At 32.4% G+C, this 24,127-nt stretch overlaps 1 protein-coding gene across 2 annotated transcripts in view; it reads right to left on the bottom strand.

The window, feature by feature from the left end:
* LOC118191199 (all trans-polyprenyl-diphosphate synthase PDSS2-like) overlaps positions 1 to 8,319 on the bottom strand; it is a 36,130-nt gene extending 27,811 nt beyond the window's left edge. Inside the window, exons 1-2 of one of the 2 annotated variants that reach the window (XM_035362001.2) lie at positions 8,128 to 8,319; positions 1,279 to 1,349 (exon numbers count right to left, since the gene is read on the bottom strand). The gene's annotated coding sequence lies outside the window, so the exon portion shown is untranslated. The remainder of the gene's footprint in view (positions 1 to 1,278; positions 1,350 to 8,127) is intronic. The other variant, XM_035362000.2, reaches the window with a different exon arrangement.
* Between the last annotated feature and the right edge of the window lie 15,808 nt (positions 8,320 to 24,127).

Here is a 24,127-nt window from a genome sequence, read left to right as displayed (position 1 = left end):
ATGTTAACTGGTGTAAAAGATAGTTCGGAAGGTATTGCATTGATAGACGAATTGCAACAACTGCTAAAAAGGGGTGGCTTTGAGCTTCACAAATGGTCGACAAGTGAACTGTCATTGTTAAAAACCTCTGGCTTAACAAACACAGATAGTGACAATATTCATTGTGTAATAGAGGACAAAACATTGAAAGTTCTGGGATTGGAATGGCATCCGGACAATGATGAATTCAAATGCAATGTCGGTGTAATAGAGTATCAAAGTGTTCCGACTAAAAGGATTATTTTGTCATTCAAAAAGCTATTCGACCCATTGGGGTGGATAGCTCCGTTTAGTAATTCTCGCTAAAATGATCCTTCAGCAATTGTGAAAATTACAATTATCATGGGATGATCCTGTAACAGAAGAGATTGATCGAAATTGGAGAAATCTATGTAGAGAAGTTAAACTTTTGAATTCTATAAATATACCTAGGAAAATTCTTCTACCTGATTATTTTCGATGTGAACATCACGGATTTTGTGATGCGTCTGAAAGAGGTTATGCAACAGTTATTTATATCAAAACTTGCAATAACTCTGACATTAATGTTAAACTTGTAACAGCTAAAACTCGTGTAACACCATTAAAATCTATTACGATTCCAAGACTGGAATTAAGTGCAGCAGTGTTATTGGCACGCTTGATTCAGTCTGTAAAAGCTGCATTAGTTATAAATTTTGATTTAGTGCAAGCTTGGAGTGATTCACAAATCGTGTTGTCATGGCTAAGGTCAGATCCTAAAAAATGGCAAGTATTCGTATCCAATAGAGTTTCTGAAATACAATCCATCTTACCACCTGAGAACTGGAGTCATGTTGATGGAAAAGAAAATCCAGCTGATTGCTGCTTCAAGTGGGTTATTTCCTGCAGAACTATTATCTCATCAATTGCGGTGGAATGGTCCTTCTTGGTTAAAGTGCAGTGAGACTGCCTTGTCTAAAAATATTCTTATAGATGAAGAGGCATTACCAGATGCACGTAAAACAGTCTCATTTGTAGTTTCTGAACCTGTACAGGAACTTGTTATTATATCAAATATATCTTCATTTCCAAAGTTACAACGCATATTTGCTTGGATATTAAGATTCATATCGAATTCTAAAGTAGCATATCTAGAAAGAAATACGTCTTTTTTATCTAGTAATGAAATTCGAGCTGCAACTTTCTGTATTGTCCGAATAATACAGCGATTTCACTTTTTAAAAGAAATTCAATGTTTGGAGTTGGGAAAGGACTTACCTACAAACAGCAACCTCCTTAGCTTGTGTCCAATTTTAGATGACAACAAAGTGTTACGTGTAGGAGGAAGACTGAAAAATACGCAACTATCAGAAAATTAAAAACATCCAATCTTATTACTTTCAAAACACAATCTGACAGAAATCATAATTAGACACTTTCATGTCAAATATCTGCATGCAGTACCAGAACTTCTATCTTTAATTAGACAGCAATTTTGGATCATAGCTGCTAGATCTGCTATCCGAAAAGTACTAAGATCTTGTATCACGTGTTGCAAACTTAGAGCTAAAACTGCAAGTCAAATAATGGCTGATCTACCGGAATCTAGAGTAACACAATCGCGACCATTTCATCGAACTGGAATAGATTTTTCTGGACCGTTCATGATTAAACATCGCGCAGGACGTGGACAAAAATCACTTAAATGTTACGTATGCTTATTTGTGTGTTTTGTAATCAAGGCACATCTTGAAGTGGTAGAAGATTTGTCAACAAAGGCATTTTTAAGTGAATTGAAACGATTTATTGCAAGAAGAGGAAAACCATTTGAGATTTATAGTGACTGCGGTACTAACTTTAAAGGTGAAGACAAAGAAATCAGAAAATGTTTTTTTGCAATGTAAGCAAAATCAAGAAATTCACAAATTTTTGTCTTTAGAGAAAATAAAATGGATATTCAACCCGCCATCATCTCCCCATTTTGGTGGACTTTGGGACTCGGCAGTAAAGTCAATGAAATTACATCTAAAAAGGACTGTTGGTGATACTGTGCTGACCTATCCGGAATTTCAGAACTTGATAGCGCAGGTTGAGGCTTGTCTCAACTCTAGGCCATTGTGTCCAACATCGGCTGATCCAAATGATTTAACTGCATTAACACCTGATCATTTCCTAATAGAAACGTCTTTAACTGCCATACCTGAACCAGACCTAAATTATAGTCCCTTCAATCACCTTGACAGATGGCATGTGAGACAGTTTATTTTTCAGCACTTCTGAAAAAGATGGAATCGAGAATACCTGTCTCAGCTTCAGCAAAGACCTAAATGGCAAAAAAGTCAAAACAATTTAGAAGTCAATGACTTAGTCCTCATCAAAGAAGAGACAATCTTCCGCCTCTTAAATGGAGGTTAGGGAGAATAATTGCTGTTCATCCGGGCTCAGATCATAGAGTCAGAGTTATTAGTAAAACTGGTCATGGTGTCATAAAACGACCAGTCGTGAAATTGTGTCCTGTTCCTATTCAGACTAAAAACTATGAACTGCTTCGCATATAATATTTTGTATTATTTTTCTTATGTTTATCTTTTACAGACTAAGAAGTTTCAAAGTGCTCCAACTGTTGAAAATGTTTATGTGAGTATCGTTTGCTTCATTTTATTGTTGCAAACAGCGTAAATTTCTTTTGTTTTTCTTCCTTTAGTTTTGAACTTTATGTGTGGCAACAAGATAATTGATTGATAGAATTGTGTTTGTGACAGCCATGTAGAATGGCTCGCTTATTTTGTATCAATTATTTCGTATCGCTGACATCTTATTTATAATTAGTGCAATGAAATAAAAGTGAAGAAATACAGTTCATGTGTTAAGTGATTATTGTTTGTGAAACATATTAAGTAAAAATCAAATACTATTACAATCAAAGAAGCGTGTAAAAACTTGTTTATAAAAACACTGCTAATTTTGAAGATGTATTGCAGGCCATTAATTGTGCAACACTTTGAAAGAAAAGAGTTATCAAAGCCACAATCATCATATTGATAACTTATAGAGAAGAGGTGAATCATAATTCGGATCAACTTGTGGAATGCACAAAAATCCGCATCGTATGCAGCTATCATGGGCGGTAAAAACTGCTACTACAAAGGCAGTATATAGAGAGGAAGAGACATTGGGTGTACGTTTGGCATATGCCAGTTTATGTGGTTTCGATTTATTTACAAAAATTGAATAATTAAAGTCGTGGTTGGTGTGTGTTGTGCCAGTTGTTAAGCGATCACGGATTAGGAAATCACCAACTATGAACCAAAGTGAACCACATGAGCCAAAGAAGAGGTAGAACATAATTGCTACCTAGAAATTCCATAGACGCTGTATATATTATTACACGTATCGGAAATAAGCAGCACGAGAAAGCGAAATCAGAATCTACTTAAGATTAGGCAAAGCAACAAGCTTGTGTTAGGCGTAGATTTTAGTTGACACTGTATCGATTTCGAGGGAAAACAGGAGCAGAAAAACAAATTATACCAGAAAGTAACTCCTTGGCTGCAGACACACGAACGAGAATTGAAAAATTAAGTTATTAGAATTTTAAAAGCATTAAGAAGGGCTGGTTTGAAATTAAAGTCATGAAACAAACAATATAAATCTTCGTGAATGAGAAAAGTTTCAAGGAAATACAACTCACGAACTATGAAGCTTTTTGGATAATTTTTGCTAATAAGTCAAGCTTTTAGATAATAAGTCAAAATTGTGATTAAATTTCCAACAATGATTAGCTATTGAGGACTTACTAATTTCGCCTTTTCGATCATAAGATTCATGTTCCTTGATGCGAAACTTTAACGCTTTTTTAGTTTAGCAGATATTTCTGAAACCACACAAAAGATATGCTATAAACTCCCCAAGAATTAAACTCATAAATGGAATTCTTTAAGAACTGAACCGTGGATTTAATTGATAGGTGAGAAAATGACTCGAAAAATTGAACCTCTGGAGAATCCGTATAATTTTGTAACTTACAGAAGGATGAAATGAAAGAATGACAAGCTTCAAAATGTTATTTCTAATAGTGGAATGTCTTCTTTGATGGAAAGTTAAAATTTTTTTAAAGGTTTATCATTCACAAAGATTTATCTTGCTTAGGTAATGACTTTAATCCCAAATAATTAAAAACTTTCATTATAAAAAAGCTGTATTCGTTTTGGGTTCGACCATTCTATGTAAATCTGTAGTTCCTTTTAACAGATATAGATTTATTGCTGATTTCACTGGTATCTTTTGTTTTTGATACGGATATGATATATAAATTAATCAACGAATCACTTGTTGAATATTCTCCAAACGAAGAATGTAAAATTTGATGACATTTTTATGTGTTTGCAAACAAAGTAAATTATATATTCACCCAAAAGCCTTCTCTTGACAACATTTATTTTTTTTAAGAACAAATGTACTGGAATTACTGATACAAATTCAGTAATATTCTAAAAATAATGTAGACTAACAATTGTGAATTACCAAAGCTTTCTGAAGCCTGATGTTATGCACGGTTTCATAATTGGAACTGTTGGTACTACAGAACACTTCCGCTTACAAAAACATTTCAAATAGAATGAAGTTAGTTTATGTGTTTGTGGCAGTTTTCTACGTAGAAATGAAAAGTTTAATTTTTGTATGGCCTCTATCGGACGAAATGTTTAATTTACGAAGTAAATAAATAAATTATACTTAATAAGTAGTATGCAGTCAGGAAAAAACAGTAATTAATTTTCTCTAAATGCACCTTTGTTTACGCTGTTGGTTTATACGGCAGCTGATATTCTTTCGAGGAAAAAAATAAATGCCTAAAAATACTAGATAATTGATCTCAGAAAGCAGACTTGAAGTAAATTTCTGTATTTACAAAATGTTCTTAGTTGCTAACTAGCAACCTATATTTATACCGACCGAGCGAATATATTTTTAATTAATGCTAATGGATCGATTAATTTTATTACACGAAATTGTAAATTTTTTTCCTCGGGGATTATTTCAGCATAAAAAAGGGGAGAAAATCTGCTTGTTATTTAAAATGACACATCTTTATGTAAGAAAATAATAAAGAGAAGGACAAATCTTTGTAGTAAATGCTATTAGCTTTGCTCAAATAAAAATCAAATGCAATAAACTATTAATTTAAATGAGAATTAATTGTTTTTATTGCAGCTATTATTTTACAGACATCAACGTAATAAATTTCACTATGTCAAAAGCTATTATTAAAATTTAAAATTTACTGTAATGTTCAGGTCAGTTCATTTTGCAAAAATAAAATTCTCCAAACATATTTGCGAGAATTCATACTTGCAAATATTCTTATTGGGAAATATTTACAAAAAGTGAATGAAATTAATTATGTTTTACATAATAATTCGTTTATTACACTTAGTATGTGAGAAGACTTGTTGGTACTTTTCCGTTTTGCCGGCGCAAGCGATAAAGTCGCTAATAATGGTACAACCGATGCCAAACGGAATATTCTCTCTGGTAACCTTTTACGCCTCATTTTCAAAACAAGTCGCAGCTTTTTCTTATCAGATTGATTGTTTCTTTCAATAGTGGCATATAATTACATAGAATTTTTATCAGATAGTTCAGTTTTATGTCTAAGGCCATTTTCGGTAATTAAGTCAATCAGGATGCAATCACAGCGCTTACCCGAAGCCGAAAATATAGAAAATATAAGTCAAGGGTTAAATTCATCAATTCTAATGAGAATGCATTAGCGAAGTAAAGCACTGCAGCTTTACATAATTTCTGAGTAAGCTATTCGTACGAATTGAAATATTTCTTGCATTTAAACTTGTGTTCGAAATTAAGATTTAACTTGAAATTAATGTAGATAATTACTGAGAGCATTAGATTTTTGTAGAGTAGTTTACGTGAGATGAAATCGCTTGGGGTCACGTGATATGAACCGGCGAATCAAGATGTTGAACCATGAAAGTATAGTAAATTCTTAAATTAATGTCTTTTTACAAATTTATTGTCTTTATTTATTGGCTTTTTATAAAATTTTAAGCGATATTAAAATGTTTATGCCTTCAAAAAAAAAAAAAAAAAAAAAAATCTTAGAACTAACATTTTTTTAAATATTTTTTATGTGTATACTGTATGTTGTCGCCAATAAAGTCTGCTTGGCGAGATTTGCGCCGGCCAAACGGAAAAGTACTTGTTTTTTAAAGTAACTTGTTTCAACTATACTAGATAATGAATTATTATTATTTATTATAAACATATGATCTTTTTAACTTTTTAAATCTTTTACATTTTCTTACTTAGAAATTAAAAAATAAAATAAAATATATATAATCCAAAGTATCCCTTAAAATTTATTTAAGCCTTTAAGTAGGTAAATGATGTAAAGCTGCCTTGATACGCAGTATGTTCACAACACACCATAAAAAATTAAGCCTAGAACTTTTTAAAAATATATTATAGTTATATTACAACAGCTAATATGTTATCGTTTTCCAGTCTTCATATACAATTTTAGGTTAATAAGTTACCTTGACTTTTTCCTCTCTGCCTTATTTATAACTTTTTACGTTTTATATACAAGTACTTATCAGATTCATTTCTATCAATGAGTCAAACAAGAGTGACCTGTCTCTGTTTTCGTCAGTTCTAAATTCTTGCAACAACCTTCGAAGATGCCACTGTAAATTTTACAAGAAATTTTGAAAAACTAAATAAGAATCTCTTTGAAATTATAAAATTTTAATTTAAATGTAAAAATCAAGCCGGAATCGATGCCAAAAATGAAACTAAAATTTATATGTGGCGAACAGATTAGCACCTAACACATCAGTATCTTAGTTTAATGGCTTAGTCCAGGAATGACTTTTCCTTCTGGCCTGGGATAAATAGAAAGAAGCATGTTGCCAACCTAAAGAAAGGAAATATTTAATAAATAAATATTTTTGATGCTGTGGTCACTTTATCAAGCATATCAAAAGTAAGCTGATCATATTTCCATGAAATAAAAACGGGACATCAGATAGGATAGGTAGGACAGAAGTTAAAGGAAGAAGAAGATGATAATAATAATGGTTAGATCTTCATTAATAGAACCCATATAAAAGTTTAAATTCGTCCTTAGAGACGGACAGTAATTTGACAAGAAGAATAATTCAATGAATATCTCTCTGGTGATGATATGCTACACAACAAATTTCGGCCATTCAGCACATTTGTAACATTCTATGATTCAGTTTTTATTTTTACACCTAGAATAGCTTGTGTCGTCTCAATATATTAATACTTTGACTATATACGAAAAAATATACAACGGGAAAAAAGGGTATAACGGAAACGTAGAAACTTGTCTTATCGCAAATGACACAGAATTTCAAACAATTTTGTCCAAAAAAATCGTCATCCATAGTAGCAGGACATTTTTATTGAGAAAGGAAGTTAAAAAAAATCTTATCAACTCATTAAACGGGCTTAGACAACCAGGACAGAGTTGCCGTTGATGAATATTAATTTACGACTAACTTGTAAACAAACATATTTATAGCTTTTATTGCAAATGGCAAAAAGATTGATAGCTTTATCAACATAACGGGACAGCCGGGGAATGTCAAAAAGAACGGTACTATCCTATTCAAAATAGTACGTATAGTCAGCTTAATCAAAGACTGACATTTTAGAGATTAAGAATGTGCGCATTGGAAAGTGCACGCGTGAACTACATTTTACTAATAAATGGATGTGGGTGTTCACAAAATGAGAATATGCTAAAAGGACTACATAGAACTGACCTGTTATAATAGTTTTCTTCTAATTAGATGAAACGAAACATAAAATGCAGAAAAATCAGATTAATGCAAATATTAATGTAATTGAATGCAGAGCCTAAAGTCATAGTTTGTCTACGACTAAGGCCACTGTCACAAATTATCTTTAAAATTAAACACCTATTATGAAATCAATACATTTTACATTGAAAAGAATTTTTAAAGAAATTTTTAAAAGAAAGAATTTAATATTTCTTTTTTGGTTCTTTAGATTCATCTTATTTTAAAATAAATTTATAATAATAAATCGAAATTAGATATTAAATTCATTTCCACTTACAGTTTTCTGGATTGCAGGCAGTACAACGGAATATAAAATTTCTAATTATTACACACTTTTCTCCAGAGGAATACATTTTCATTTGTCTATAAGATATATATATATAGATACAGGTGGAAATTTTGCCTGAGGAAACACACTTTCACTTGCGCTGTATGTCTAAGAAATTCTTCTAATGTTCAAGTCTCGAGAGAAAACTTTCACTCTCTTCTTTGTTCTTTTCATCGAGGTTGCCATAAATCCTTAATTTCGTAATAAAGCGCCAAAGTTGTTCTGAGGTGCAAATACTGCTTTCTGTACTTCTGTTAAAGATTAAAGATTCTAGTGAAGCTTAATGTGTATGATGATGGGAAAGTAGGCAAATTTTTTTTCATGAGTAATCTAATATTAATTTTTTATTAGAATTATGTTCATTAGATCAAATTCGTGATTTACTAATTAAATTTGATAATTATGAACATCAATAAAGCCAAATAAAAGTAGTTTAAAAGTCTGTATTTTAAGTTCTTATACGTATGCATAGTTAGGAATTAAACATCACAACAGTTTAAACGAATTAATTAATTAAGTCTATCGTAACGGTGAATTATTTAGCCTTAATTTTAATTTAAATTTCACATCTGCTTGTCTCTATTTCTACATTAAATATTTACTCCTGCCTTAAAAATTTAATTAGTAAGTGTATATTTAATTTGTGTAAAAAGGTTACTGAAAGTACTAAATACCCCCTCCCCCCCCCAAAAAAAAAAACCTGAATATATAAAAATTAGAATACGTGTATTTTATTTTACTAACTATATAGTGTATTTGTGGGATTATGGCAAAGCTTCGAGGGTTATCTGCCTAATTCACGGGATTCGAACCTCAGACCGAACTACCAGTGTTCAGCGGCCTTACCGCTCGGCCGCTGGTGTGCCACTAGCTATATAGAAACTGCAGTATGTAATATCATACCACTACAAAAAACTAAAAGCTCTAATCATTAGGTAATATAATTATAAATCTTGAATATAAAATTATTATCTTAAAAATTTAATTAGTAATAGGTAATGCTATACTATTCTAAAGCTAAATATACTGCAGTAAATAATACTAAGATATTTCTGTAAAATAAGAGTTTAACTATGAATATAATATTTTATTACCATAAAAACTAAAAGCGCTAATTCTATGAAAACTAAATTGCTGCACAAATTCTTAAAAAATGGTCTTAAAATATTAAATCTTAAAAATACTCTAGGGAAAGACATTTTGACTAGGAAAAAAAAATCTCTATTAATCACTTTTCCTGAACGCCGGGAAGAAAATATGGGACGATGTACTAGTGTTGAGTGCTATAATTCATTAAGCATCTTTGATTGGCTTACAGTTTTTTTAATAAACTAAGGGATCTCTGGGAACTATACAGTAGTGCCAAAAGAAATGGTAGTCAGACGATTTGGGAATTGTGTAAGTGAGAGATCAATTGTTGGCACATAAAAAGGTTAACGTAGTTTATTATTATTGATCTTAGAATATTTCGGTAAAAGTTTACAATTGGGTGCCCCTTATTTTTTGGCGATTCTTTTTGACGCCAAGATCGGCGCCAGGAAGACATAATTTCAAGATGGCCGCTACACAAAACCAAAATAAAAAGTCAAAGAATTGCATAAACTCTGTGTCCATGTACACATCGATCTGTTTTCACTTAAAAAAAATCCCAGAATTGCACAAACTAGGCATTGCGCACTGTTTAAATTTGTCCACGTACACATCAATCTATTTTTATTTAAAAAAAATCAGGAGGTTAAAGCAAAGTTACACTATCATAGTAACCAGAAATAAGATTTCATTGCCAAAATTTTACAAAAAATTGTCGCTAATCGAAGGGGCACCCAATTCTACACTAGAGCCGAATATTTCTTGTATCTATTATTCTGCATTTGGTGTCAGTGTTGTTGTAAAGTGAAATATTCCTGTGCAGCTTTTACTGTGATAATAGCTAATTTCGAAAATGTATTACAGATGCATGTTTTGTGTACTATAGACTCTAGTATTAAAATGACACTAGCGTAACTATGCACCATGCTACCGAATTTCATGATTGTGGTAACAACACAACTGAATGTTTTGAGTTGCGAAAAGGAATTAATTATGATTTTACTCAAGAGCATCTATTTATTGTCCAAAAATAATAATACATGCAATATTTAGTAATCATCCTTGTTTAAATCATCAAAATAAAGTTTTTGTATTCTGGAATGACTTCTTATTTCCATTAAGGAAAATGATTTAAGTTATATATAAATAAACATTTTCATGAGGTTTTTAAATAAAAAAAATTAGTAAATATCATATAAATATTTAACCAAATATTTGAAACCGAAAATATGTTTCAATGGATAAAAAAATAATATTAAATACCTAATTAAATACTTTGTTATTATTGATTTGCCAATTGTTTGCACTGTTTTTCCATTTTTCCTTCACATAGCTATACTTTTTACATGACTTTTTCGCATAGTTTTAGTTTTGAAAACCCACTTTGAGTGCAGAAATAGAGTTAGTTTTTGCTATAATGGTGTGAATGAAGATTGTTCTAAAATTCTTTTCAGCAAATTCCTTTCATTCTCCTTTAGATGATGCCAAATCGAGTAATATGGAGCCAAATGTGGTGGATATACTTTTAAAGTCCTCACAACATTGAGAAAGTGACAGCTGTTGGAAACGAGGAAGTGAGGAAATGGCTGGTCCCAGTCACTCCCTCACGACCCCGATTTTCAGGAAGTAACCGCTGCAGTGTAGATATCCTTTAAATACCATCTTCCGAAAGCGACTCAGCTTCCTCACCAACCTGGTGACCTACTTTTGTGATACGAAAGGTTAAGAAATTCATATACGTTCTTTTGTTTTGCCTTTGATAAGAATTCTAAATAACAAATATTGTGCCGACAGCACCTGTTGGCGTTTCCCGGTTTAGATTTAAAACTTGTGACGTCTGGGTTCTATTCTACAACAGATTAAATCATATTAGTAGTTTTTAATATCGAAAACATGTTGCTATTTACACGTCGCAGTCTACATGCAAATTCAAAGTGAATGGCTAGCTCTCCTAATCTTAACGTGAAATTCAATTAGATCATATCAACAATGCCGGCGCTAGGTTTCTTTCTCCGCCCGGTGCAATCACTTCAATCTGCCGCCCAATAACTTCCTAAAAAAATTTTACAAATTCTGCTGCCCGGTGCTACTGCGCTTGTTGCATATGTCCTGCATATCAATTAACAAATACAATCTACAATACTGAAATTCAAATGATTCAGTACCAGATACATAATAATATATGACATTAAAAATATCATTTATTCATTATAATAATGCTACATGTATTTAATCATATCAATTGATATATTATTCAAAATAAAATAAAAATTTGAATTTTTAATAAATGTATTTATTTCTTTTATGTACTTTAGTTTGCCTACTAGTGGCCGAGCGGTAAAGTCCCTGAACACTGGTAGTTCGGTCCGAGGTTCGAATTCAGGGAAAGGGGTTGGCTGCATGAGCGTTTTCGTGGTTATCCCTAATGTGTAACGTGTTAATATGACCACGTTTCCCTTAGAAAGTTGGGCCCACCAGCGGCCGAGCGGTAAAGACGCTGAACACTGGTAGTTTGGTCCGAGGTTCGAATCTCGCGAACGCGCTGGCTGCATGGGCGTTTTCGTTTTTCCCCCATGTGTAACTTGTATACGAGCCAGTTTCCCTCAGAAAGTCCTCCACGAAGGCATCCCTCTCTTCAGGCAGATAGCCCTCGTGTGCTTTGCCATAATTAAGTAATCCAATCCAGTCCAATCCAATCCCTTAGAAAGTTCTCACGAAGGCATTCCTCCCTTCCGTGTAGTGCCTTAAGGCGGAACACATAAATAATAATAATAATATACTTTAGTTTGTTAAATAACTAGAGACTGATCACCTCTGAAAGATAAAATTAATGATCTTATGTCTTGGGTAACATTCTGAGAACAGATTATTCACGAGAATGGATAAAATATAAGTTAAAGACCTCAGACTTCGCGTAGTGGTGAAACAGTGAGATGTGGAATATATGCATGGTATTGTAACAAATGTACGAGCCCCGAATTTTTTGAAAGACTTCGTTATATCATCAGTAAGAATAAAATCAGGATACATAACTCAGTTAATTAATATAGCATATAGTGTATTTTCACTATTCAAAATTTGGGAATACTGAATGCAATTCGAGGCATTCCATATGATAATAGTATACGGAGTCGAGGAGAGGATTCCCAGGGAAGGAAGTGTTCCTAGACCAAGGCGCTTTGATTACGGAGTACATTCGTAATTAAATGCAATTACCTCTGCATCTTCGTTAATGAAATATGAAACAGCTAAAAGAAGGCATTCGATAAAGAGAGTGAAAGAAAGCCGTAATGGGCTGGAAAAAAGCGCTCGATAGGAGGTTGTGTTCCTGGGCGGAATGGACGGAGTACGTCGGGAGTACTCCTAATAAGGCCACCAAGGCTTAGGTTTGAAGGTAATTTAGTAGGTAGTTTAACAGGTAATTGTTACCAGAAAAGTGAAACTGCAGTTTCTTGATAGCTGAAAACCATGAAAGTTTCTCGCCAGGGGATGCAAATAAAATTCGTTTCTTGAAGCGTTCCCGAGTGTTCCTTTTTACCAGATTTGTTGAAATATTCATGATGAGTATTAGTGGATCTGGGATAAATGCGAATCAAATTGGCTGAGGAGAACAGGTAAGACAGGAATCGAATTAGCTATGAAAAATCACAAATGCTTTTTGAAAAACGGAATTAGGATTATTAATTTTTTACCTAGAAACACATAAAGAAGCCCAGTTTTAAAATAACATACCTAGGCAATAAATGGCGCAGTATATCTGTATACTGCGTTTCAGTGTTATATGGCCAATAACTTAATTTCCATTAACAATTTTTCCGAATCCTCTGTGCACACTGGCGGCCAAGCGGTACGATCGCCAACACTGGTAATTCGGTTGGGACTCAAATTTCAGCTAATGGACTAGCTGTATGGACGCATTTCTGATTTTCCCTCATATGTACCATGAAAATAAGCTGGGATCCCTTAAAATGCTTTTCGCTGGTGTATTAAGTTACACCAATGCAGGCACATAATCTTAAAAGCCTTATCCTAGATAGAACACGCTGATGGAGTGATATAGTATCTCTTTAGAGCATAAATAAGCGTCAAAGTGGGAGATAATCTAAGTGCGAGAGTTTATAGGATGAACGATGCAATTCGAAGAAGGGCTGCGTGTGGCTGTAGAGGCATCATAGTAGGAAAGTAAATGGTTCATGAAGGCTTCCCATGAAGGCTTCCCTTAAAAATATGGTTCATGAAGGCCAGTATACAAACATGGCTCATGAAGGCTTCCCTCACAAACATGGTTTATGAAGGCGGTTTATGAAGGCCATGTATGGCTTCATAAACCATGTTTGTGAAGGCTTCATGAAGGCTTCCCTTTCCTTAAGCCCTTGTGTGCTTTGCTATTATGCTAACCCGGGTCGTATCTCTATTCATCCAGGATGTCGCCTCTCAATATTCATTTTACTCATAGGTTCAAAGCGAATATATATAAAATTACTTAAGTATGAATTAACTAATTTAAATTATTACTTTCTCTTATGAATAACATACATAGAAGCCTGAGATTAAAAGCAAAATGTATCTTATAACAGTTTCATGTTTCTTTTTTCGAATAATAAATTTACTGTTACTGTTAAACGTAACTTAAGTTAGTTTAAGACTTCTGTTGAATTCATTCGTACAGAAGGTGTTTACATGTTTACGCATTTTTTGAACGAATTCTTTGAAAAATTTAAAAAACGCCCATGTTCTGGAATAAAAAAAAAAAATCAGGCAGCAGCTTATTATTTGAAACTAGAACTATCATATGCTAATTTTAAATTCATTGTTCTTTCAAAATGTCGCATATATACAAGTTGTAGATTGAAGGGAAGGCTTTACGCTTTCCGAAGAGAAATATTCCTATTTCATAACACAAAAACATTATGAAATGCCTGGTATTAAGATTTCTAAATGAAAACTAATAAATTAGAAATCGGAAAGGATAAAACCATCAGTTGTTTTTTAGTGTGGAAAGCTCCAAACGAATATCCAAAAAATGTACGTCCTTACTTCTAAAATTAAACTCTTGGTAACAAGAGAAAGTCCGCCGGCGCAGAAATCAGTTGCAACATCATTAAAAGCATAGCAACAGTAGATAAATTAATAAACCAAGACTTAGTACTTAACTTAAGTATTATCATGGTCACCAGGTTTTGTGGCGGCATGTGGCTCAACGAAGGGAGGAAAAAGCTATATAAAAACTAGTTAGCAGGAGACAAATGAAAATACATCGTAATGTTTAATGAAGCATGGGTTTACCTAAATGAATGGAAAAACAAGGTCTATTTATTATCGAAAACGAAGAGAAAAAAGTATACAAACAGGATTCCGTCAGTAGAAGGAAAGTTTCAGTAAGGAGTTTATGAAGTTGCAGAATTCTTTTACAATCGGAAATTAAAAGTAAGAAGAGTGGAAAAAAAAAATGTTAAAATCCACTTAACGTAGTATCAAGAGACAATTTGACGTCCGATATGAATATAAGAAATGCCATTTTTTTTTTTTACACCTATGATTTTCAAAGAGTAAAACTTCATCAAGAGAAAGCAACAAAGTCATGCTTCTAAAAGTACCACTGCATTCCTTGAAAAAACGAAGACTGATACTTTTCGATGTATTCCGTCTGCTGATGTTTCACTATGGAGTATTGCGCCTTTGTTCTTTTGAAAAGAGCTGTTTCGGAGCGCAAGCTCACCACAACTGATGGACTCTGGAAAGTAGTGGAAGGTTTGGTTTGGTTTATGTGATTATGGCAGAGCCACGAGGGCTCCCTGCCTAATGGAAGGAATGCCTTCGTGGAAGACTTCGAGGAGGAAAGTCTCTCGTACACACGTTGCACATGGAGAAAGCCTCGAAAACACCCATGCAGCCAGCCCGTTCGCGGGATTCGAACCTCGGACAGAACTAATATCAGTGTTCAGGGACTTTACGGCTCGGCCGATGGTGGGCCGTTTGGAAAGTAGTGGAAGAGGAATGGCTATCAATACCTCCAAGAAATTTTACTCCCTTGTATTATAAAAACCGTGATGAAGACTTAGAGCCTAGAAATAAGGCTATCCGATCGAACATTAAAAATATTCTCTTTAGATTTTAAACATTAATTTAACAGCCCCGAAATCATTGTAAAAATGTGCAAACATCATCTGTATTTAATTCGTCTTCGAATTTGTAGTTAGCTGCATTTATGACTATTGTTGAAACTTATAAACGTTGTTGGTTGTTAAGCAAATCACTCCATAATTTCATTTTCTCTCAAGATAAGTGGATTTATGGAACTTATAGTATTATGCAGACGATAAATCGCAAATTTATGAGTAAAGAATAAATTAACTGTGGATCGCCAGAACGACAATAGACTATATTCTGCTGACATTTTATTGAATGTAACTTCTTAAATTTTACTATAGAACTTTGTAAACCGTTAATATTTTGTGTCCCTAAAAATATGGAAGATACATCTTGGCACAGAAGAAATTTAACTACTTGTTGACTATTGCGCACTTGTCTGACCTATAGTCAGCCCAAGCCTACGAAATTCCTCCTGGCAAAGAGCGCAAGATACGCCTGTTGTTGGCAACAGCCTTGAGCACCTTACAGGTGCTCTTACAGGTGCTCAAGGAACTGAGTGCGATTTAACTCAGTTCCGCCCCCAGAGCATCCCAGATGAAGAGCATCCCGGGGGAAGGACGGGGCCAAGGGTCTCCGACCCCTCTTCCCCTACCATGGAGGTAGGAAGTAAGATGGAGTCGCCCTAAACAAGTTTCTCCCGTACCCTGCTCTGAAGCACCGGCGATCCCTACGTGGTGACCAAAACATTGGGTCATTTACCATTGAGTTCTATGGGATTTGACGCGTTCGGATGTAAATATTTTGTAATTACGTCGTAAATATACATATAAATGTATATATTTTCTTTTTCTACAACACTTCAGAGTCCTAAGTATGTGAAAACAACATATTTTTAAACAACATTTCATTCTGAACGGAATTAAATGCTATATTTTTCACAGGACAGTTTTCTCAGAATGGTTTAATTTGAATGAAATATTTTCACAAGTTTTCGTTAATTACATTAGAAAAAAAAAATTAAGGTAATTCGATTTTATTCGGTTAAGATACAAAAATTGAGATCAAAGTTTATTGTATTATTAATATTAAAATTATGCATTATTTCTTTTCTATTTATAGAGCTTCTTCCTAAAATACTTTCTTAAATATGACATGATTTTTTGGCTTCTGAGGCATCTTTTAAATAGAAAAATGTAAGTCAATTTATAATTAATGCTCTATTCAGTTCATTTTAAATTAGAGAATTATTAGGAATTAGCGAAATACTCGCTAATTCCTAATAATTAAATAGGTATTAAATAGTACTTGACTTTCTCTGAACATTTCTGAAAGGGAATAAAATAAGGTTTTTTTTTAGTCCAAAGGGATTTGAATCCCGAAGGACTATTAGTTTCGTTTTGGCATTTTGCGTCGGACGGATAAATGTCGGTTCACTTTTCAAACTGTTGCCATAAAATGTTAGAGTCCTGCATTATATTTGAAGAAATTAAATAATGAAAATCTGCTTAAATGTATGTATATTTCTCACATTGTCATAAAATAACGGTACATAGAGTCATCGAATTTTGAATGACGTAATCCTCCAACGAATATGAGCATGTGGAAGACCAAATTTGAAATTTGAAATTTGTTTTATGATCGATTTCATATTTTGTAAAACTTTGACGAAGTTTTGATTAACAAACTCAAGGATTTCAAAGCGAGCAATGGCAACGTTGTACAGAAAAAACATTTTTATCTCCAGCGCGTGAGTCTCTGTATCGGAAATTCTAAAGATATGCTCGTTTTAAAACTATTTTGCGATATTGCTGTTGCACTGGATCTTATGGTTTAAGTGCGAGGAACATGATATTTAATAAAGAAAGGTAACACACAAAATGTTAAAAAACGCCCCTTTGGACGTACTTTAAAATCTGAAACATTTCAGATTTTTTTTTTATTTAACTTTATTTATTTATTTTTTTTCTAAGTATTATTTAAAACTTGTAACTGAATTATTATAAAATGTAAGGGGAATAATTCTTTTAATGATATTTATCAGATTTTTTTTTTACCCTTCATTTCAACAATACATATTCCAAAACTCTTTATTACGTTCTTAAGTGCGCATCTCATAGCATTTGCTTTACAATACCTTTTAACAGATTGCTTTCCAATACGAACAATTCTTGCTTACATAGTAGTTTTATAACGTATTTGTTAACAGGATTTCAATTTATGTTTACAATTCAATATTAAGGTTATTATATATTTAGATAACATTTATAATCATTATAAATTAGATACATTTAATCATTAGATTTCTTCACAGTACTTTCACAGTTGTTTATAAGTGAATAAATTCTTCATTTCAAATACATTTATAAATAATTTAATAAATATTTAAGTATTTTGCCAAAGGCAGTACATGCTTTTTGCAAGCACATGCATAAATACCCATACATATTTCCTATTTTTCAAATCTTTAATTTCTGTGCATTCACTATATTTTTCGTGTAAAGTAATTTACACTAATTTAGCATACACCCGAAAGTTTTACATAAAAAATATATATGAATATAATTTGAATGAAAATTATAAGTATTATTTTTAATACCCACTCAAAGGTCAGTTTTTCTTCAAACTTCCTCCACGATGGCATCTCTCTCTTTAGGCAGATAGCCCTTGCATGCGTTACTCTATTTAATAAAAACTTAATCTGACCTATGTGCCTAATTACAAATATTTTAACATACATAATTTTATATTTATAAAACGTGTAAGCCCAAAGTGATTATTTTTCAGATATATAAAATTAAAACGATGGGTTTAAAATGAGCAGCAGGCAGCAGTAAAGCCTCTCCTCTAAAAATTTTAAAAGGTACATGTTACAATAATATATGGATGTGAAAAAAATTTGTTTTATTTAAAACATTTTGACGTTTGGAAAATAAAATAAAAGTAGCGAATACACTATCAAGGGTATCGAAAGACGTATACAATTTTGAATGTACCGTAAGGTATTTTTCATTCTTTAAGCATAACATTTTTCTTAAAATCTATATTTTTGTAGTGCAACAGCTTATAATTTTATAAAACAAATTCATAATCAAAATCTCTTTTGTTAGTTATCGAAAAATAACCAAGATGTGATTTTTGAGTAAATGTCACTAAACTATACAAATTGCTATTATCCATCACACTATGAATATTTCTTTCATGCGAAAGTGTCCCTTTTTCGATTTCTATGGAACTGTCGTGTGTCGAAATACTATCAGAATCTTGTCAAGCGAGCTTCTGAATGTAAACAAAGAACACCCGATCTGGTGACCCAAGCTCCAAAGCAGTGCTTCACTTTTAGCGCAGGTTGTCCCCTCCTCCCTTTCCTACCTCCATGTCCCCTACTATGAACCTCTCGAGAGGACTTTCGGCTCGCCGTATATTTAGAGTTCCATCATACGATAAAACTCGAGATGGCATTTACCTGTAATATTTATGGTTGCAAGCAGTGTACATAAGTATAGCGACCAAACGCAACAAGATAAAAAACAGTTATAAATTAAGAGGTGAAGTATTTTCTTTTCTATTTTATTATATAACAATTTTAAATTCATTCAGCGTTTGTGCAAGATATTTTAAAACATTAATCAATTATATTTTTACTTATTTATTTATTTTTATTATGATCGTTTAAATGCAGTTAGATAACAGCAGATAAGGAATTGACTTTTACTAAATGTAATTTGTGGCATATCCTCAATAAGACTGCAAACGACTTATCGTTGTCTTCAAAAGTATTACAGAGACTGAGAAGTGTATAAAAGAGCCTTTATTTTAAAACTAGGTAAGATGAACAGACGGCACATCTAGTGCTTATTAATCAGCCAGCATTTATGGCAAGAACTCAAAATAGAAATTTAGTGTAAAACCAAATATAAATATATAATAACAAGGCTCCAGTAATTTAAACTCGAAGTTGGCTCTTAAAGCCTCACCAGTGTGAAATACTATCGGCAATTATAATGCACGGCTGAACACAGGAACTCTTATCTTAGAATAGCATACTTAGCAACGTGGCCATCAGCAGGCAAAACACGCTTTATCTAAACCATCTCAAACTCTCACTTAAATACACTCGAGCTAATTTGCGTTCTAGCGGGAAAATGGAAAGAGAGAAGCGACAATAAATCTTCAAAACATAAAATTACTGGTTAAACAGATTAAATAAACTCTACACACATTTTGAAGTTGTTGATTCCGATTGATTTATTTTTGATTGTACATTTTGCAAATTTCCTTCCCCAATAATTTTTAACATTAATTTTCTTACAATATGGTAATTGTAATGAAATAATCCCTTTATGCACTTCCAAATCTCAGTTTCTGACAATGAACAACTAATACTGTTATTTCGATGATTATAGAAAAACTTGTAACTTCAATATTTGAATGCTATAAATGGCGCTGAAATTTTATCACAAATTTTAAAACTATTTAACCGTAATCATTCCAGATACAAAGCAAATATAAGGTTTTTAAAGATAATTTACAAATGCGTTTTATTTCAATTATAAACTATTCTGAAAATTTAGTGTAATATATATGTAAATATGTTTTTAGCTTTACCAGTTGGCCCAAAAGCGGCCGAATGCTCGTATCTTAATCCGGATTCGTACCTAGACGAACGGGCTGGCTGCATGGTTGGTTTTCTTGTTTTTGCCTATGTATAACGTGTGTACGAGCCAGTTTCCCTTAGAAAGTCTTCCACGATGCCATCCGTCCCCTTAGGCAGATAACCCTCTAGTGCTTTGCGGTAATTTAAATAAAGTAAATCATCAGTTCTGCGAGTAACTTTTATTTGTTTGAAAGTGGAAGCGTTTCAACTCCCCTTACTCTCTTTCCACCAAACATAACTACTGTGCTGCATTCTTTATCGCTGGGTTTTGGTTTGACTTGGTTTATTTGATTACGGCGAAGCACAAGACAGCTATCTGCCTAGGGAAGGATGCCTTCGTGGAAGACTTTCTAAGGGAAACAAGTATACATGGGGTAAACCACGAAAACGCCCATGCAGCCCGCCTGACTGCCGGAAATCGAACCTTGGACTGAATTACCAGTGTTCAACGACTTTACCGCTCGGCCGCTGGTGGGCTTTATTGCTGGGAGCATTTATCAGTTTTCGCAATTCGATAATTAAGCAGATATGAAGCTTGCATAGCACTTTTTTTTTAACCTTGGTGAAATGCAAAATTTTTTTTGACATTTTCAACACGTAAGGTTTACTTTAAAAAAAAAATCGAGAGATTAATTTTTAAATCCGGATGTTTTATCTCAATATGGCGACATAATGTATTTGGGCGCATGATTTCGTTTACAAATATTTAGACGAAAATGACACAGTTTTGGGATTATCTTCAGCTTCATTCTACGAAAACCCTAATGCTAAGTAGTCAAATCATACTTCTTCACCTCTTTACTTCGTTTCGGTCTCCTTGAATTTGTGTTTGAAGATTCGCTTTCTTATAACCATTTATCCCTAATATAGGTGGAATAAAATAGACAAGAAAGCAATAAAAAAAGAACACTACGAATAACGCAAGTTATAACGAACCGCTTCGAAATTAATGAGTGCACAAACTGAACTGAACGCTGGTGGAATTTGAGGTATTGCATTAGAAAACGTATCCTTAAACGAAGCTGCAGATTGGAATAACAGGCGACGTGACAAATATATTTTGTGAAAAAGTGTGGTTCTTATGTACGTCATCCGAACTTTGAAAAGATACTTCTCGTCATTCAATCAGAGTTGCTTTTTTGCGTATTGCGGAATTCTTTTTTTTTTTTTTTTTTTTTTCCCGTGTTGCTATCATGTGGTTTGATGAAGATGCGAAGTGGGCTTTGAATTTTACCAAAAAGTCTAAAAATAATTAACTGTGAAGTACTATTTAGGATAATTACTTTGTCAGTTATCTCTGTACTGTATGAAAGGTGAAAACTATTAGAAGAATGTTAATCTGCTAATAAATAAGGGGCGAGTCCAATATTCCCAGTTTCCAATTTTACATTAAAATTAATATCGAATTATCTTGTGAAGATTTTTACAAGATTAAAACCAACAAAGACTTTCTAAAAAAAGTCCTAGCCAATGAAATGTACATGTAAATATTGTTCAAATTTTTATTTCTCATTTAAAGTGTTTCTTCTTAGTTAACTTATATGAACATGTAAGAAATAAAATGTTTAAATTTATATGCTTGTGTCATTTATTATTACCCATGGTTTAGGTTCCTATTAAGTAACCATTTATTCATAACATTGAGAATAAACGACCCTCTAAAACACTCTAAAACCCGCCGCCCTTTGAATACGAAATATAGAGGCATAATAGACTTGCGCTTGTAATAGAGGTGCGGATTTACTATGTTGCCTTGAGGGGGAAAATATCGTTCTGAGTATTAAACAAGTTCTGAGTATTGATAGGATTAATGTCAGTCGATGAGCGACAGCAATTAGCATGAGTTCTGAATTTGGTTCTGAGTATTAGACGGGATTAGGTACAGATAAATGAAGTCTATGAATGTTAATGACCGTGCTTTTCCGTGAAATCTTGAAGGAAATATTTTTCGATAAGGATCAAACTTGTCATGAGCCGTTATTTATTTAGTACAACTTCTGCTGAAATAATTTTTATTCTGTTTCTTTAGTGAAAAATATCATTCTGTCATTTTATCAGTCTGTGCAAAAGTTACGATAAACCAATTTATTATTATCTTAAGCAAATAAATGAAAAAAATACGTTTTTATGCAATTTTTTATTATATTATCTTTTGATTTATTCTCTTAAAATATTTTTCATGAGTATAAATAAAATAGTATTGATATGACAATTCCGATAGTCAAACAACGTTGATGTTCGAATTGAAGATGCGTACGGGTAAGGTACGAACAGTGCGAAATTTGATCGAAGATCCTCCTCTCCCTCTTATCTAATAGACGAACTGCGCGACTTTTTCCTGTCCCCTCTTTCTAAGAATTTGAATTCCCAAGAAGATTATGTGCTACAAAAAGTCATTTATTGCCATTAATGGGCCATTTTATTGAGACTGCAAGCCTCTATTTTCGTTTATCAATATTGTAAAAATTGTGCATACAAAACAAATACTAATTTAAAATCTGGCGTGTGCTTAAGTAAAAATGAATTTCTTTTACACTCATTCTAAAGTTTTATGATGCTTAAAAGAATGATGAGCCAGATCTTTTTTGTTCTCTATAAGAATAAAAAACTTTCCAGGTTGTAGATTTTTGTCGCTGATATATACATATATATAAGTTTTGAATAATAAAATTGTTAGATTAATGACATACACAAAGCTGATACACAATCAACCTATTAAATATCGAATTTGTAGCGCACTTTAATAAGTTTCTTGTCTAGATAAATATTAACAAATCTTCTTAGATAGCAGATTGGTTTTAACTTTCAAATTTACCATTTTAGGTAAACAGTTCTAATTTAATTTAAACAATTCTCTTTATTAAATCTAAAAATTGGATTTCTTAAGTGGTCCTGAATTCACACTAATATTATTACAATACATTGCCGTATTAAGTTTTCCATTTTTAGTCATTGAAGTTATTTTAAGGTTATTTAACTTTCTTACAAAGTCCATATTTTAATACTAGAAACGTTTAAACATTTATTCTGTTTTCCAATTACTGTCTCATGTACTTTGGCATACATTTAATTTCTAATACACATTTAATTAATAAATTGATAATTAGGAGCGTCTGCAGAATTTTCATAAATAACAACAACAACAAAAATAAAAATTCGAACTCCCTCATATTCATATCTTGAGATTTTGAGTTCCCTTTTTATCCATTCCTTTTCACATATTGTTGCACTGTATTCAAGTTTTCATGTACGAGTATGTAGAATTTATATATTTTATATTGCATTTATTCCAATTTATATTTAAATGATAATTTTTACAAATTCTTGCATCATAACTCTAGTTAAGAGAAGATATTTCTAATTTCTAACACCTTGGTAAAGTTTCATCTTTAGCATGCAGCTTATTTTCTAACCTAGTTTCAGGTTGAATTATTTGTAAAATTAATTGTTTGAAATTATTATTATAATACCTTTTGCTCTAATACTGTTAATTAATGAAAGAGGTTTGTAATGCTAATATGTATGTTTACCAATACTTTTTATTTTATTTGTTAGCTCTCCCATTTACTACTGCTATTCAAGTAAATAGCCTGCTTGTTAGATATTCTTTACTTGCTCTTCTGATTGTTAATATGTACTCGTAATTCTATTTCTTTATTTTTATTTTCCTCTTGGCTGCAATTGGCTTCGAAAAGTTAAATTGCAACCCTGTAGGAAAAGGGGGAAATAAATTTTGATTCGCGCAGTTGAACTATAGCAGGACCGGGGGCAGGATTTTCATTCGCTCAGTTGGAGCCCACCCATGCGTACCGCAGTGGCAAAAGATGCTTGAAATATGGTTTTAATTCCTTAGACGTTTTAAATACACCTTTAACAGAATTTTCAAATAATATTTTGTATTGAAATACAAATAATAGTTTCCTTAATAATAATTGTATGCAAACTAATTATTTTACAAAGAGCATAGTTAGCACAAAACACAAATTACCTAGAAAAAAGCCATTTTCGTCAACTTTGTTATAAAATAATAGTATAAAATAAATTTTTAGGTAACAAAATAAATAGAAACTAAATATTTAGATAGCATATACTTAACATAAAATAAAAGTTTAT

The sequence above is a fragment of the Stegodyphus dumicola genome, chromosome 2 (assembly GCF_044657685.1).
Source record: "Stegodyphus dumicola isolate Sdum_Otavi_A_Nest chromosome 2, ASM4465768v1".
NCBI classification, from domain to species: domain Eukaryota; kingdom Metazoa; phylum Arthropoda; class Arachnida; order Araneae; family Eresidae; genus Stegodyphus; species Stegodyphus dumicola.
Note: the sequence above shows the minus strand (reverse complement) of the source record. Positions and strands in the feature narration are given on the sequence as shown.